We start from the raw sequence: 14,652 nt of genomic DNA on the forward strand, positions 1-14,652 counted from the left end.
CTGCTGCTCTCCTTGACGTCATTCCTCCCGCCCTCTTCATACACCCTATCCCGTAGCTCCGCCTCGGCCTCCCGACTCGGAGCCACCACTACTAGTAGACCGTGGGCTCAGCACTTCCTGCGCATGCGCACTGGAAACTGACGCATCCGCGACTGAGACGCTGTTACTAGCACAACTCGTGGCCTCAGGAGACACTGCGCATGCGCAGCAGGCTTTTCTTGGAGTAGACACTGCGCATGCGCGCTAGACGCACTAGAGTTGGTGCAAAGAGACGCTCTATCCCTCTAACAAGGCGTGGAGGGCTTACTGTGCGCATGCGTGCAATACAGTTATACTTTGAAATGGACCTGCCACACTGATCTGCTGCCCACGCGCGCTTTATCTTCTGCTGCTCTCCTTGACGTCATTCCTCCCGCCCTCTTCATACACCCTATCCCGTAGCTCCGCCTCGGCCTCCCGACTCGGAGCCACCACTACTAGTAGACCGTGGGCTCAGCACTTCCTGCGCATGCGCACTGGAAACTGACGCATCCGCGACTGAGACGCTGTTACTAGCACAACTCGTGGCCTCAGGAGACACTGCGCATGCGCAGCAGGCTTTTCTTGGAGTAGACACTGCGCATGCGCGCTAGACGCACTAGAGTTGGAGCATTGTGGCAAGCTATAGTGGGTGCAAAGAGACGCTATATCCCTCTAACAAGGCGTGGAGGGCTTACTGTGCGCATGCGTGCAATACAGTTATACTTTGAAATGGACCTGCCACACTGATCTGCTGCCCACGCGCGCTCTATCTATATTTCCAGCATCTGTTAAACTTGATTTGTGACCCGCACATGCGCGAGACTGAGACGCTCGTCCGCTGCGGCAGGGGCAGTGCTGTGATATCCGCACGCGCATGTGTCACGCGCACATGAAAAGAGGAGCATTGAGTGAGTGACTGACTGAGGGTCGAGCGTGTGAGAGCCCGAGCTTAAAATGTGCCGGGGCCATATATAACACCTTTTAATAAGAAACAAGGGAAGAAAAGAATCTGCCGAAACCCGGGATCGAACCAGGGACCTTTAGATCTTCAGTCTAACGCTCTCCCAACTGAGCTATTTCGGCTACAGAGAGTTTGGTGCGACAGGAGTCATATGACAGACACCATTAGGGGGCACACTGGTACTCCTTGATATGATGCTTGCACCTTGTCTGTACTCCTTGATATGGTGCTTGCACCCTGTTTATACTCCTTCATATGGTGCTTGCATCTTGTTTATTTCATAGAGATAAAGACTCTGTGCTCGACCCACTATGGACCACACATCCCTTGTCCTTTGGGACCTTCAGCAGTGTCTCCACTGCACATTCTGCAGCTCTTTCTGCTCACAGATACCCCAGAGAATGCACAGGGTTTGTACCTTACACAGGCATAGCTGCCAAGGGTTCAGCTTGCTATATGGGACATTTTCATAATTTCTGTGTGTTATTGAGTGACATTCAACGACTATGAGTGACACTTTCTTGCGAGCAAAATCAAGCAATGAACATGAAAGAAACATATAAATATCAGAAATGACACCCATTTGAACAACGAGAAACTCTAAGAACATCTTAAAACTGCTGCAAAGCACCAGAAATGTAAGGGCGGGGTGCAGCCAGGCCCCAGCTTCAGGGGGTTCGGGGGGAGGGTGAGAGGGCTACATACATGGGGTGCTGCCTGGAGACTGTGCGTGGCTGCAGCCAGCCTCAGCTTTAGGAGTTTTGGGGGCAGTGGGAGGTGTGGGAAGGCTACATACATGGGGGTGCTGCCTGGAGGCTGTGCGGGGGTGCTGCCAGGCCCCAGCTTCAGGAGTTTTGGGGGGCAGGGGAGGTGTAAGAAGGCTACATACGTGGGAGTGCTGCCTGGAAGCTGTGCGTGGCTGCAGCCAGACTCAGCTTCAGGGGTTTCGGGGGACGGGTGAGGTGTGGGAAGGCTACATACATGGGGGTCCTGCCTGGAGGATGTTTGTGGCTGCAGCCAGGCCCCAGCTTCAGGGGTTTTGAGGGCAGCAAAGGGGTATGAGAAAGCTTCCTACTTCCAAAGTTTGGTTTCACTTGTTTCTCACGGTTGCCCCCACCCCCAGGTGCAGAAGATGGCCCCCTCCATCATGAGATTCTTTGATGTTGTTGATCAGTGGATCGTAACACCTGAGCTCAGAGCTGTGAGCGAAGTGCAGGTCGTCTTCAGTGCAGACTGACTGCAGAGCAGGCTGAGCTGTAACAGGTCCAGAATGATGGTGCTCTAAAATTAATATAAATTAGGCAGTGGTGCCTGGTGACATTTGAAAGTGGTGAGGCATAAAATTATTGCAGTACTGCACTGCGGCGAGCGAGCATAGCGAGTGACCCCGATCAACCTACGGGGGCTTTGGGGAACATTTTGAAAAAAGAGTGGCTAGATGGTGCATTTTCAAGCAAATTTGAGGAAGCAGGAAGATTAATAAGGCAATATAATTGAATTATTTATCATTTAAGAAATTGCCAATTTTTATGAGCTATGGAGGGCAATATTAGCGTATGCTGATATCATTTGCTCAACTTTTGAACACACTGATACACTTGTAATGGTTTTAACTATACAATAAATACATTCATTGACTGTGCAGTGCTGTACATCAATATGATGACACTATTTCCTTTAATTAATTTTCTGTTTTCATGCGAGAAACACCATTAAAAAAAAGTGCAACAGTAACTTCTCTACAACATTCTGAATCTGTTTTAGGTGACACCGTTGCATAGCAGGAAGTCCACAATACAGACCGCGACTATTGTGAAAGCACAATTAAATGTTAGGATTGATTACAGGTAATCTTCCAATCTGGACATCCACCATGCTTGCTTACCCTGGCTGTTCTCCGCCAGCCAGCTTAGCTAACTGACATCTATGTCTAAAAATAAAAATACCTATTGAGGGTCAAAGATGTCTCTTGATTAATGACCTTCGATGCACATTACATGATAACCCAACCACCATCTTACTCCACCAGCAGTTGACTGCATTCATTGAAAAGGCTACTTTCATCACGTCTCCTCCCAGGACAGAATTTGTTTTGTTGCATTGCATTGTCCGAAGTCAAAAGCGAATCACAAGGCCCTTTTGACTTGTGACCAGAGTGTGAGCAGCAGACACGACACACGCATGACTCTAGAAAGGCACAATATGCATTGATGGCGCAAATCAATATTCATTAAACACTTTTTGTGCTCTTCCGTCCACATTTTTTAAACAATGTATTGTGGTCTGTCCATACCCCATCTGACGAGCAGCGCCGGCGTCACCATTCACCGCGTCACCTTCCTGCGATCAAGAAATCAGCTCCAGACAATTCTTGTGATAGCTCGGAATCGGAAAGATGGATATCTGCTGTTGTCATTGCTCTAGAGGGCAGGGTGTGAGGCCGGGATAACCTGCAGGTCACGAATCACGATGCCAGTAAGAAAGCTTAAAGGATGAATTTACCTACTGCACTAACATTTCAGAGTGCGACACTGAGTAGATGTTATTAAGCTGTGCATATATGAGTAAAGAGGTAATCTAAGATAAATGCAAGGAACAAACAAAACGAAAGCCCAGCGATGAGAAGAACAGCACTTGAGACGTGCAAGCCAAGTCGAGAGCACAGAAGGCTTTGTGGAATGAAAACTGGGCACGGCCACAATGGTTCTCTTCACCAGACCCTGGCACATGATCCAGCGCAAAAACCCTAGCAACGGGGAAGCAACCCGTGCCAGTATCCTTCCTGCGTCACAGACCCAACATCACACTAACTCATTCACACATGCAGTCATTGGTGGGGCCCATAACACCAACACTCACATGTTACTTCCACACCGGTCTGTACACACATGAGGAATGAATGATTCAAGCGCCGGACATGTGAGGGGAACACCTTATAACCTATTGGGAAGGAAAAGTCATTTACAAAATATACATTAACGCCGTTTCGCCTACAGATCCTTAATCCTAAACATCAAGGCACTCCTCCCACTTCGGTCAATGGACCAAATTAGTTGGATTGGTTGATGGTGATTTAGAACCAGCTAAAACACATTTAAGACTCCAGAATCTGTCCCTTAAATGAAAACTCACAACTCATGAATTCTCGTTAATCAATAATTGTTTATCTAAATTTCATAATGATTCAATTTGCATTTGTCTCATCAAAGTATTGGAAAGTTTATCAAATATTTAGTAAAACGCAGAACGTCATATTTACCTAATCTGGCTATTTGGAGTCCTCTAATTCATTGGCTCTGCATAATCAAATTTGCAGTCAATCGTCCAAAAGCAGGCCAAATATCAAAGTTCTCTGCTCAGCATGCTATAGTCCCAAAGATCGACAAAGGACCAAAGACGTGCAAGCATCTATCATTGTCCATAGACTTAAGAAACGTTTGCAGTCATCAGATAATCGAGCGGCATCCGGACCCTCTAAGATTCAGGAAAACGCAGTGCGCCCTCTCTATTCTACTACGCATTTAAGCAAAGTTGATACAAATAAAATTTTTAGGACAGTCGTGATTGGCTGGTTGAGATCGTCCGATGTCAGATTTTTAGGTGTTCAGTTCAGTTCGAGGGGTGAGGTCACAAGTTTGTTCAGAAGTCAGCTCGTTCCGGTTTATTGTGAGGTCGATTGTTCTCGGTCTTGGCTGATTTCCCACTGTGTCCTTGTTCGGGTACATGGTAAACATAGGTCATGATGAGGTTTAGGAGATTTCTTGCGCAAGCGCAGCTCACTCCGCGCCTCGTGGGACAGTGGCCACTTCGTCGTGTAGCGTCAGCGGCCATCTTTGATTTAGGCCCAAACGCCAACTTAAGCGAAACAAACACAAAAGAGTAAATAATACATAGAAATAATAAATCTAATGTTAACTCCTAACTAATGCCTCTATGTGCTTGTATTTATCTAGCGTATAGCAACATTTAAAGCAATTATATTCACCCTTTTGGTCCTCCTCCTGGGCAACATTACAAACATTACAAAAGCAACATATATCATGCAGTATTCTATTTACTACATATACTACTGTTAGAAAGCGTACGGATTTCAGTCATAAAGGTTATTTAGCCATGCAAAATGCAAATCCCACGTGTAAATCGAATATTAATAATGTTGGTTAATAAACATGCAAATTCATTTAATAAAATTTATAGGTAATAGGTTATAAAATTAGTATTTTCATGCAGAATGGTGACGGTATACAAAATGTTGTACTACCCGCTCCATCAAACACATAAATGTCTTTGTTAACCTCTGGCATCGATAGACCTCTTTCTGTCAACCTCTGGTACAAGTAGGGCCCTCCCTTATCTATCATTTGCCAGTCTCACCCACATGAGGGGCTCTTACCGTGACCCCCTGGCACGGATAAAATATTTCTCAAGAACCCCCGCCCCAGGTAGGTCCTTCCTCGCCAACCTCTGGAATAAGGAGGGCCATCGTCATTAAACACCGGAGCTTCTGCGTCTTGAATAGTGTATGAGTGCTTAAAATAAAATGATGTGTTACGATACTCAAGAAAAGCAGTGTTATCGACTTCGGAAGGATGACAGTTGGAGTTAACGCCTCTGTTCTTCGCACCCGGGAACCTCGGACTACCCACACATCTAGTCATCAAAAAGATATATACAAATGTGGGTTTTGGTGAAATTCTCTCCTCTTGCTCGTGTCTGTGCGCCCCCCACCCCTCCTTCCAGGAAACAGTGGATAACGCTGGGTTAAGCTGCAATGTATTTTACAGTTGTATATCGTCTACTGTTGCGCTGTCATTTTAATTGCTGCATAGTCGTGCTGGTAGATCGTTTGCATCAATTCCACCACTTGAACTAAAACGCCTGGCGATCATAGTTTGTCAAGCAAACGGGTTCTATGGACATGCAACGATCTGGTAAACCTGTTTGTACAGCGCCTCGGGACCCTGGGAACGGTTAGCGCTTGAACAAATTGTTAAAAAAACAGAAAGAGAAACAGGCACATTCACCGGCCAACTGTTATTTTGCTTTATGGCGTTACGCAAAATGATGGGCCCAGTAGAGAATATAATGGGGGGAGGGCACCGAGTCGCTCATTTCGCCCAGATATTCAATGGCCTTGGGGTAAATGGAAGCGCCCTGAAGCGTGTTACGTCCCCGGCTCTAGCACTGCGGGTGGTGGCGCTCTGCTCGCAAGCGACTATGTTGTACAGTGGCTCAGCCCACCCCCTGGGATTTGCACACCTCACCCGGATTGTACACAAAACCTACTTCTATCAGTGCCAGAAGTGCCAATTCTAAGAGCAAGTGTTGGAAGGGGTTCCCCGGGGAGGCTGCGGAATGGGTTCCTGACCACCCTGAGGCCCACCCTTCCCAGATATAGGCCGAGCAAGAGCAGGGAGGCCCTTCCTGGAAGGGTCTCGCACCTAGGATCGCACGCGCTGCGCTGCTTTCTCTTCGGATAGAGGGACACCACACAGTAGTCGGTATTAGGCTTTTATCGGTAGTTGTCAGGGATCTTTATGATCCGGCAGGCAGGTGCAGAATTAATGCCACAAGCGGCAGCGATCTTGTAATGAGGGAAAAGGGGTAGCGGGACAGTCTTTCAATTAGTGTCTCTGTGAGGTATCCGGCGCACAGCTCTCAATCCTCGAGCTGAGGGGATGTTGCTTCTCTCGGCGATCTCGGCCGATTCTCTTGGAGGAGCGGGCCGCGAGTCACTCAGCAGGCACCGGAGGTTCTTAGTTCAGGGAGCCGCGACGGCGTCAGCAGGGCTCAGATGGTTCTTAGTTCAGGGAGCCGCGACAGCGGCAGCAGGGCTCAGATGGTTCTTAGTTCAGGGAGCCGCGACAGCGTCAGCAGGGCTCAGACGGTTCTTAGTTCAGGGAGCCGCGACAGCGTCAGCAGGGCTCAGATGGTTCTTAGTTCAGGGAGCCGCGACAGCGTCAGCAGGGCTCAGATGGTTCTTAGTTCGGGTAGCGTTTCTTCTGTTCGGGGAGCGATCGAGCCGCGACCAGGTCCGCAGGCTCTCGTCAGTCCAGGTCTTCTCTGCCTCTCGTCCCTTCAGCACCCCTTGTTATACTCCCCCTCCTCTTTGAAGTCCGGAGTCCTCGCAGAGAGGGTCTCGTGCCTGGGGGCGAGGTGTCGGGCTTTCCTGTCACTTAGCCCCTTGTTCTATTCAGATGTGTCCGGGAGGGACCCCAGATGCCCAGCAGGAGAGGCGCCCGCTCGCCGGGGGCCGGGTGGCCGATCGAAACCTCCCTCGGGAAGAGTCCAGAGGTGTGACAGAGTCGGCGCCTCTCGGTCTGGTCTTGGGGGGGGGTTTCGCTCTCCCTCGGCCGGGCATGCGTGTTGGGGATCTGGTCGGCCCTCGGGATGTTGGTCCACGGAGGCCGGGAGGCCGTGTCCACGAGGTTCGGCGTGGTTGTCGTGTAACTTGCTGGTCGGGAGGGCCCACGCCACGAGGCCGGTCTCACAGCAAGTTTGCAACGTGCTTAAACTACACATATGATGAAACATTGCAACGTGGGCCGAGGTCGGAAGTGCGTAGGCCAGACAGCAACATGAAGCAGAAAGTTTACAACGTGCCGAAACGACACATATTGAAGGTGGCAATGTGGGACGATTTATCGGTTGATATGAGGAGAGGGGAGAAGGCTATTGTGAGAAGTTGGCCTGGCATATGCTGGTCACTAGGGGGGAACAACCTTTACAACGCAACTTTTACAACGCACTACCATTACAACGCATTTTTTACAACGCATAATCCATTACAACGCATGACATTACAACGCATGACACTACAACGCATTTTTAAAAACTACCTTTACAACGCATTCCATTACAACGCATACTACCATTACAACGCATACCATTACAACGCATAATATTACACTATACTATCCAACACTTACCCTACTGATGCACCCCCTGGAGTTAGAATAGTAATTTTTACCCCTATACTATCCAACACTTACCCTACTGATGCACCCCCTGGAGTTAGAATAGTAATTTTTACCCCTATACTATCCAACACTTACCCTACTGATGCACCCCCTGGAGTTAGAATAGTAATTTTTACCCCTATACTATCCAACACTTACCCTACTGATGCACCCCCTGGAGTTAGAATCGTAATTTTTACCCCTATACTATCCAACACTTACCCTACTGATGCACCCCCTGGAGTTAGAATAGTAATTTTTACCCCTACACTATCCAACACTTACCCTACTGTTGCACCCCCTGGAGTTAGAATAGTAATTTTTACCCCTACACTATCCAACACTTACCCTACTGTTGCACCCCCTGGAGTTAGAATAGTAATTTTTACCCCTACACTATCCAACACTTACCCTACTGTTGCACCCCCTGGAGTTAGAATAGTAATTTTTACCCCTATACTATCTAATACTTACCTTAAATGTAATTTAATATTATGCGTTGTAATGGTATGCGTTGTAAAGGTAGTATGCGTTGTAATGGTAATGCGTTGTAAAGGTATTTTTTAAAAATGCGTTGTAGTGTCCTGCGTTGTAATGTCATGCGTTGTAATGGATTATGCGTTGTAAAAATGCGTTGTAAGTGCATGCGTTGTAAAAGTGTGCGTTGTAACGTCATACATCCGTCACTAGGTATAGTGGCCACCTTGCACCAGTCCAATTCGACTCTTGGTAGATAGGTTTAAAGACAACCATTTAAAGAAAGCTATCCTAGTGGTAGCTGTGGAGAGCAGCCTTCAGGCTAAGTCTCTGAGGAACGTAAAGCAGCTTGTTTTACCTTATAATCTCTTGAATTACCAAATGAAAAGACACCACACAGGTATATATATCAAATATATATGTATTTATTTCTAAATATACTCTACTAATCTCTTTATGAGATTAGAGCCAGGTAAACATTCAAAAGATCAACAGTTCTCAATAAATTAAGCACAAATATGGCTGTAGCCCTAGGGGCGTACAAGACCATATACTAAAATAGTGGTTTAACAAACTCGACTTGCAATATGAAGAGGCCTAGGTCCTTGGGAATCGCTGGTGCTTCACTTCTGCAGTGTTAGCAGGTAAGTAATCAGCCCACAGGAGACGCGTGCAGTGTCTAAACACACACGCGGGTTTCAATGCGTTTCAATGGCAAATGTCGCGGTTTGTATTTTACAGTTCTAGGGCACTTCGGAGTGGACAACAAGCAAACAACTTACAGGGTAAGTACTTCGAGAGCCAATGCACACTTGGGCACCGTAATGCAAGAGTTACCTCACCCAGGGAAGCCGGGTGCATACGTGTCCTTTGGTGTCGGGTCGCGATGCTGTTTTCAATGGAGATCGCTGAAGACTTGCTGCTTGTGTCGTCGAGAGAAGTGTCCGCTGGAATCCGAAGATGGATTGGAGTTGCAGAAGACCTAGAAATTGAGTGGACAGAGTTCAAAGTCACTTGCCGGTGACCGGTGGCCAGCAAGATGGATGACCACAGCTGTCGTGTCTCTTCAGGTCACTGATGTCGTTTTGTCTCTTCGCTCACGAGGACCAGGAGGGATCGATGAAGACCAGCAGCTGGATTCGGAGGGTCCCACGACGTCTGCAGCTGTTTACGGTGTCGGCACTCGGTTTGGAGCCAACAAGCCTTGGCAACTGCAAGTCTCGTGTGGATGGAAGATTGTCGATGGAGCAGACCAGCAAGGTCTGATGGACTTATCCAGCGAGGGTAAGTGAGGGCAGGCCCAGAGCAACCAGGCGAGCTCTTGAAGGTGATGTGGAAGTCTTCTGGAGGGTCACTAGCCAACGAGCAAGCAACCGCGAAGACGCCTTTGCAGGAAAAGTTCACCAACAGCCCACGGTCACTCGGGACGAGGTAGGCCGCTGATCTTCGGTACTAGACCTGCTCAAGGACTTGGACAACAAGTGGTCCAAAGCACAACTTCGTTGGACGTAGTTTAGGGCTTGCACTCGAAATCAGTGCACGGTTCCCTGGTTTTGCTGTTCCTCGTCACTCGTGGGGTCCAGATGCCACAGCTTCGCTGGGGACTCAAAATGGCCGTCAAGAGGTCAGGAAATCTGCTTCAGGGGACGCAGGGACTTCGGGCTCCGGCAGGAGTGGTAAAGTTTGCAACCGTAGTTCAGTAGTTTTGGTGCCTGCCAAGCAGGGAAGTCACTCCTTGACTCCAAGGGAGATCCTTCGGTCTTCTAGAGATAGTAGAAAGTGGAAGGGCCAGGATTCTTCTTCGTAGAGCGTCGTCCAGGTGTAATCTAAATTGCATTGGCAATGTGTGGTATCTTATAGTGAAAAGATGGGAGGGACTAGCTCTATGACCACTCCTCTAGGAGGGTCAGGGTAGTGGGTGGTTACACCCAATTCCCTTTGTCCAGTTTCGCGCCAGAGCAGGGGCCGGTAGCCCCTGAACCGGTTTGAGTTGGCATATGCACAGAGGAGCCTACTGCTCCCCCAGTGCAGAACTTCAAAGCACTCTAAGACTGCACCCACCCAGCTCCAATACACTAAATCCTGTCTGGGAGGTGGTGACACCTCCCTGTGACAGGAAACCCTTTGTTGGGCTCCCTCCACTGCGAGTTTCGGTCAGCACCGTGTAGTACAGTGTGTACATGTCGTCCCCTCTAGAAGGGTGAGATCCTACTCCCACACCAGTTACTGGTGTGGGGGTAGGATTCCAAGTTGTTTGACACCAAACACGACATGTTTTGATGCAGTCATTCCAAAGTTAGCATTTACCGCGAGGGTATAATGCACTTAAGAGTATATGGTTTAACCGCATCCACAAACAGCAGCAGAGAATAGACTCTGCCAGCTGCAGAGGGGTCCTGCTCAGGCAGAAGCACCCCCTCACATAGTAAACCAAGCACCCTGCCCTTGGGATTGATAGGGCCTACCATAGGGGTGACTGATAGGTTTATATGTGTGTGTATGGTGAGATATAGGAACCTATACCTCAGTGAGGAGTGCTAACACTACCTCACACAGGCTGCAGTAGCAGGCCTGTGGTGTCAGATTGTGAATGCTTCCCAGGGGTGGCATAATACATGCTGCAGCCCCTGGTAGGCCTGTGAAGTACCAATGCCCTAGGTACCTAAGGTACCATATGCTAGGGGCTCATAAGGTACCACAGTATCCAATCACTAGTGCATCTAATATGCACACCAAGTTGTTTAGAGAGATCAGTTAGACTGGGGCCCTGATTAGCAGGGACCCAGCCAGACTATAGCCAGAAACCAGTGTATACATCAGAAAAAAAGTGGGGGCAACACAAGTGCAGATCCTACTCCCCTACACAACCCCCCCCCAAACGCAGGGACGTTAAACTAACCTTGACCAGTTGAGTCTTCATGTTCTAAGTGGAAATACCTTGAGAGTCCATCTGCATTGGCATGTTAGGTCCCAGGTCTATGTTCCACTGTATAGTCCATCCCCTGTAGGGAAATGGACCACCTGAGCAGTTTAGGATTTTCACCTTTTATCTGTTTGAGCCATAGGAGGGGCTTATGGTCAGTCTGAACTATGAAGTGAGTGCCAAACAAGTATGGCCTCAGCTTCTTCAGGGTCCAAACCACAGCAAAGGCCTCCCTCTCAATAGCTGACCAATGTTTCTCTCTAGGGGTCAGCCTTCTGCTTATGAAAGCTACTGGCTGGTCTTGACCTTCATTATTAAGTTGAGACAGTACAGCTCCCACACCCAGCTCTGAAGCATCTGTTTGGACAATGAACTTCTTTTTGTAATCTGGACTCTGTAAGATGGGGGCAGTGCACATTGCCTGCTTGAGGTCATCAAATGCCTTTTGACAGCTAGCTGTCCACTGAACCTTTTTTGGCATTTTCTTGGAGGTAAGATCATTTAAGGGGGTCACTATAGATTCATATCCCTTAACAAACCTCCTGTAATACCCAGTCGGGCTCAAGAAGGCTCTCACCTGTGTCTGGGTTGTTGCAGCTACCCAGTCCATTATGGTCTGGATCTTGCTCTGCAATGGTTGAACCTGGCCTCCACCTACAAGGTGGCCCAGGTACACAACCTGACTCTGCCCTATCTGGCACTTAGTGGCCTTGATAGTGAGGCCTGCTTTCTGCAGGGCCTCCAGTACATTCCTGAGGTGGACCAGGTGATCCTGCCAGGTGGAACTATAGACAGCAATGTCATCAAGATATGCTGAGCAATAGGTTTCCATACCAGTCAGAACTTTATTCACCAACCTCTGAAATGTGGCAGGTGCATTCTTCAAACCAAAGGGCATTACCACAAAGTGATAGTGCCCACCAGGGGTCGAAAATGCTGTTTTTGCCTTGGCATCATCAGCTAACTTGATTTGCCAATAGCCTGCTGTAAGGTCAAATGTACTGAGATACTTGGCTGAGGCCAAAGTGTCTATTAGTTCATCTGCCCTTGGTATTGGGTAGGCATCAGTCCTGGTGACTGCATTGAGGCCCCTGTAGTCAACACAAAACCTCATCTCTTTCTTACCGCCCTGGGTGTGAGGTTTTGGGACAAGTACTACTGGGCTAGCCCAAGGGCTATCTGAGGGCTCAATAACACCTAGCTCCAACATTTTCTGGACTTCAGTCCTGATACAGTCCCTGACATGGTCAGGTTGCCTGTAGATTTTACTCTTTACAGGCAGACTGTCTCCAGTGCCCACCTCATGGGTGCACCAGGAAGTCTGACTTGGGGTCAGGCTAAACATATGTCTAAACTGCTGTAGCACTTGTCTACATTCAGTTTGTTGATGTTCAGTGAGGCTGCTTGCCAAAGCAACACCATCAACTGACCCATCTTCAGGGTTCTGGTCACTCTCCTCCTCCTGGTCCTCATCAGTTGCCATGAGCAAGCTCATGTCAGCCCTGTCCACATATGCTTTAAGTCTGTTGACATGGAGCACCCTAAGGGGGCTCCTGGGAGTGCCAAGATCTACCAAGTAGGTGACCTCTCCCTTCTTTTCAACAATTGTATGGGGGCCACTCCATTTGTCCTGGAGAGCTGCTGGGGCCACAGGCTCCAACACCCACACTTTCTGGCCTGGCTGGTAAACAGTCAAGACAGCCTTTTGGTCATGCCAAGCTTTTTGGAGTTCTTGGCTTGCCTCAAGGTTTTTACTGGCCTTCTTCAGGTACTCAGCCATCCTGGAGCGGAGACCAAGTACATAGTCCACTACATCTTGTTTGGGAGGTTTGAGAGGTAACTCCCATCCCTCTTTCACCAGACATAATGGTCCTCTAACAGGGTGCCCAAACAGAAGTTCAAAAGGGCTGTAGCCCACCCCCTTCTGAGGAACCTCCCTGTATGCAAACAGAAGGCAGGGAAGTAAAAGGTCCCATTTTCGCCTAAGCTTCTCTGGGAGTCCTTTAATCATTCCCTTTAGGGTTTTGTTGAATCTCTCAACTAACCCATTGCATTGTGCGTGATAGGGAGTAGTGAATTTGTAGTTTACACCACACTCCTTCCACATTGCAGTTAGATATCCTGACATAAAGTTAGAACCTCTGTCAGAGATGACCTCCTTTGGAAAAACCCACCCTGGAGAAGACTCCAATGAGGGCTCTTGCTACCACAGGAGCTGTGGTAGTCCTTAGGGGTATAGCTTCTGGATACCTGGTGGCATGATCCACTACCACCAGTATAAATCTGTTCCCAGATGCTGTTGGTGGGTCAAGGGGACCAACAATGTCAATCCCTACCCTTTCAAAGGGAACCCCCACCACAGGTAGTGGTATCAGGGGGGCCTTTGTGGTGCCACCTGTCTTGCCACTGGCTTGACAAGTGACACAGGAGCGACAAAACTCCTTTGTGTCTTCAGACATGTGTGGCCAATGAAAATGTGGTACAAGCCTGTCCCAGGTCTTGTTTTGGCCCAAGTCACCTGCCAATGGGATATCATGTGCTAGGGTCAAGAGGAACCCCCTAAACTTCTGAGGAATTACCAGCCTCCTTGTGGCTCCAGGGGTAGGATCTCTAGCCTCATAATATAGGAGCCCCTCATCCCAATAAACCTTATGGGACCCACTAGCACTCCCAGCAGCCTCAGCAGCAGCCAGCTGTCTGAGGGGTTCAAGAGTGGAGCAGCACTGTTGCTCTTTGCTCAGATCTTCCCTGGAAGGGCCCCCTGCCCCCAGGAACTCAACCTGACCAGGCTCAAGTTCCTCTGGGGCAGTTCCTTCTACAGGCTCTGCTTCTCCTCCCTCAGGAGGGGAGTCTGAGATCTGAGACAGAGGGGAAGGCCCAGCCTTAACCCTACTGCTCTTCCTCTTGGGTAGCACCTGGTCCATAGTTTCAGGATCCAGAGCTGGTTCAGCTTTATGCATTTTGGCTTGTGACCTGGTCGCAGCAAATGACTCTGCAGGTATGCCCAACATCTCAGCATGAGTCCATAATTCTACTTCAGACCAGGCTGAAGTATCTAGATCATTGCCCAACAGACATTCGACAGGGAGGTCTGCACTGACTACTACCTTTTTGAGGCCAGTTACCACTCCCCAGGAGAAATTCACAACAGCCAGGCTATGGTTGGTCCTGGTGTTGCTTGCATTGGTTACCTGGTACATTTCACCCAGGATGATCTGTGTAGGGTCCACTAGATCCTCTGCCACCATGGTGACACTAGCACCTGTGTCCCTAAATGCCAAAGCCTGTTTGCCATTTATGATAGGCTGCTG

At 48.7% G+C, this 14,652-nt stretch overlaps 1 non-coding gene across 1 annotated transcript; it reads right to left on the bottom strand.

Moving 5' to 3' along the window:
• Nucleotides 1–1,031: 1,031 nt before the first annotated feature.
• On the bottom strand, nt 1,032–1,104 carry TRNAF-GAA (transfer RNA phenylalanine (anticodon GAA)). The gene has a single exon. It is a non-coding gene; the product is annotated as a tRNA-Phe (tRNA).
• Between the last annotated feature and the right edge of the window lie 13,548 nt (nt 1,105–14,652).

The sequence above is a fragment of the Triturus cristatus genome, chromosome 11 (genome assembly GCF_964204655.1).
Source record: "Triturus cristatus chromosome 11, aTriCri1.1, whole genome shotgun sequence".
NCBI classification, from domain to species: Eukaryota; Metazoa; Chordata; class Amphibia; order Caudata; family Salamandridae; genus Triturus; species Triturus cristatus.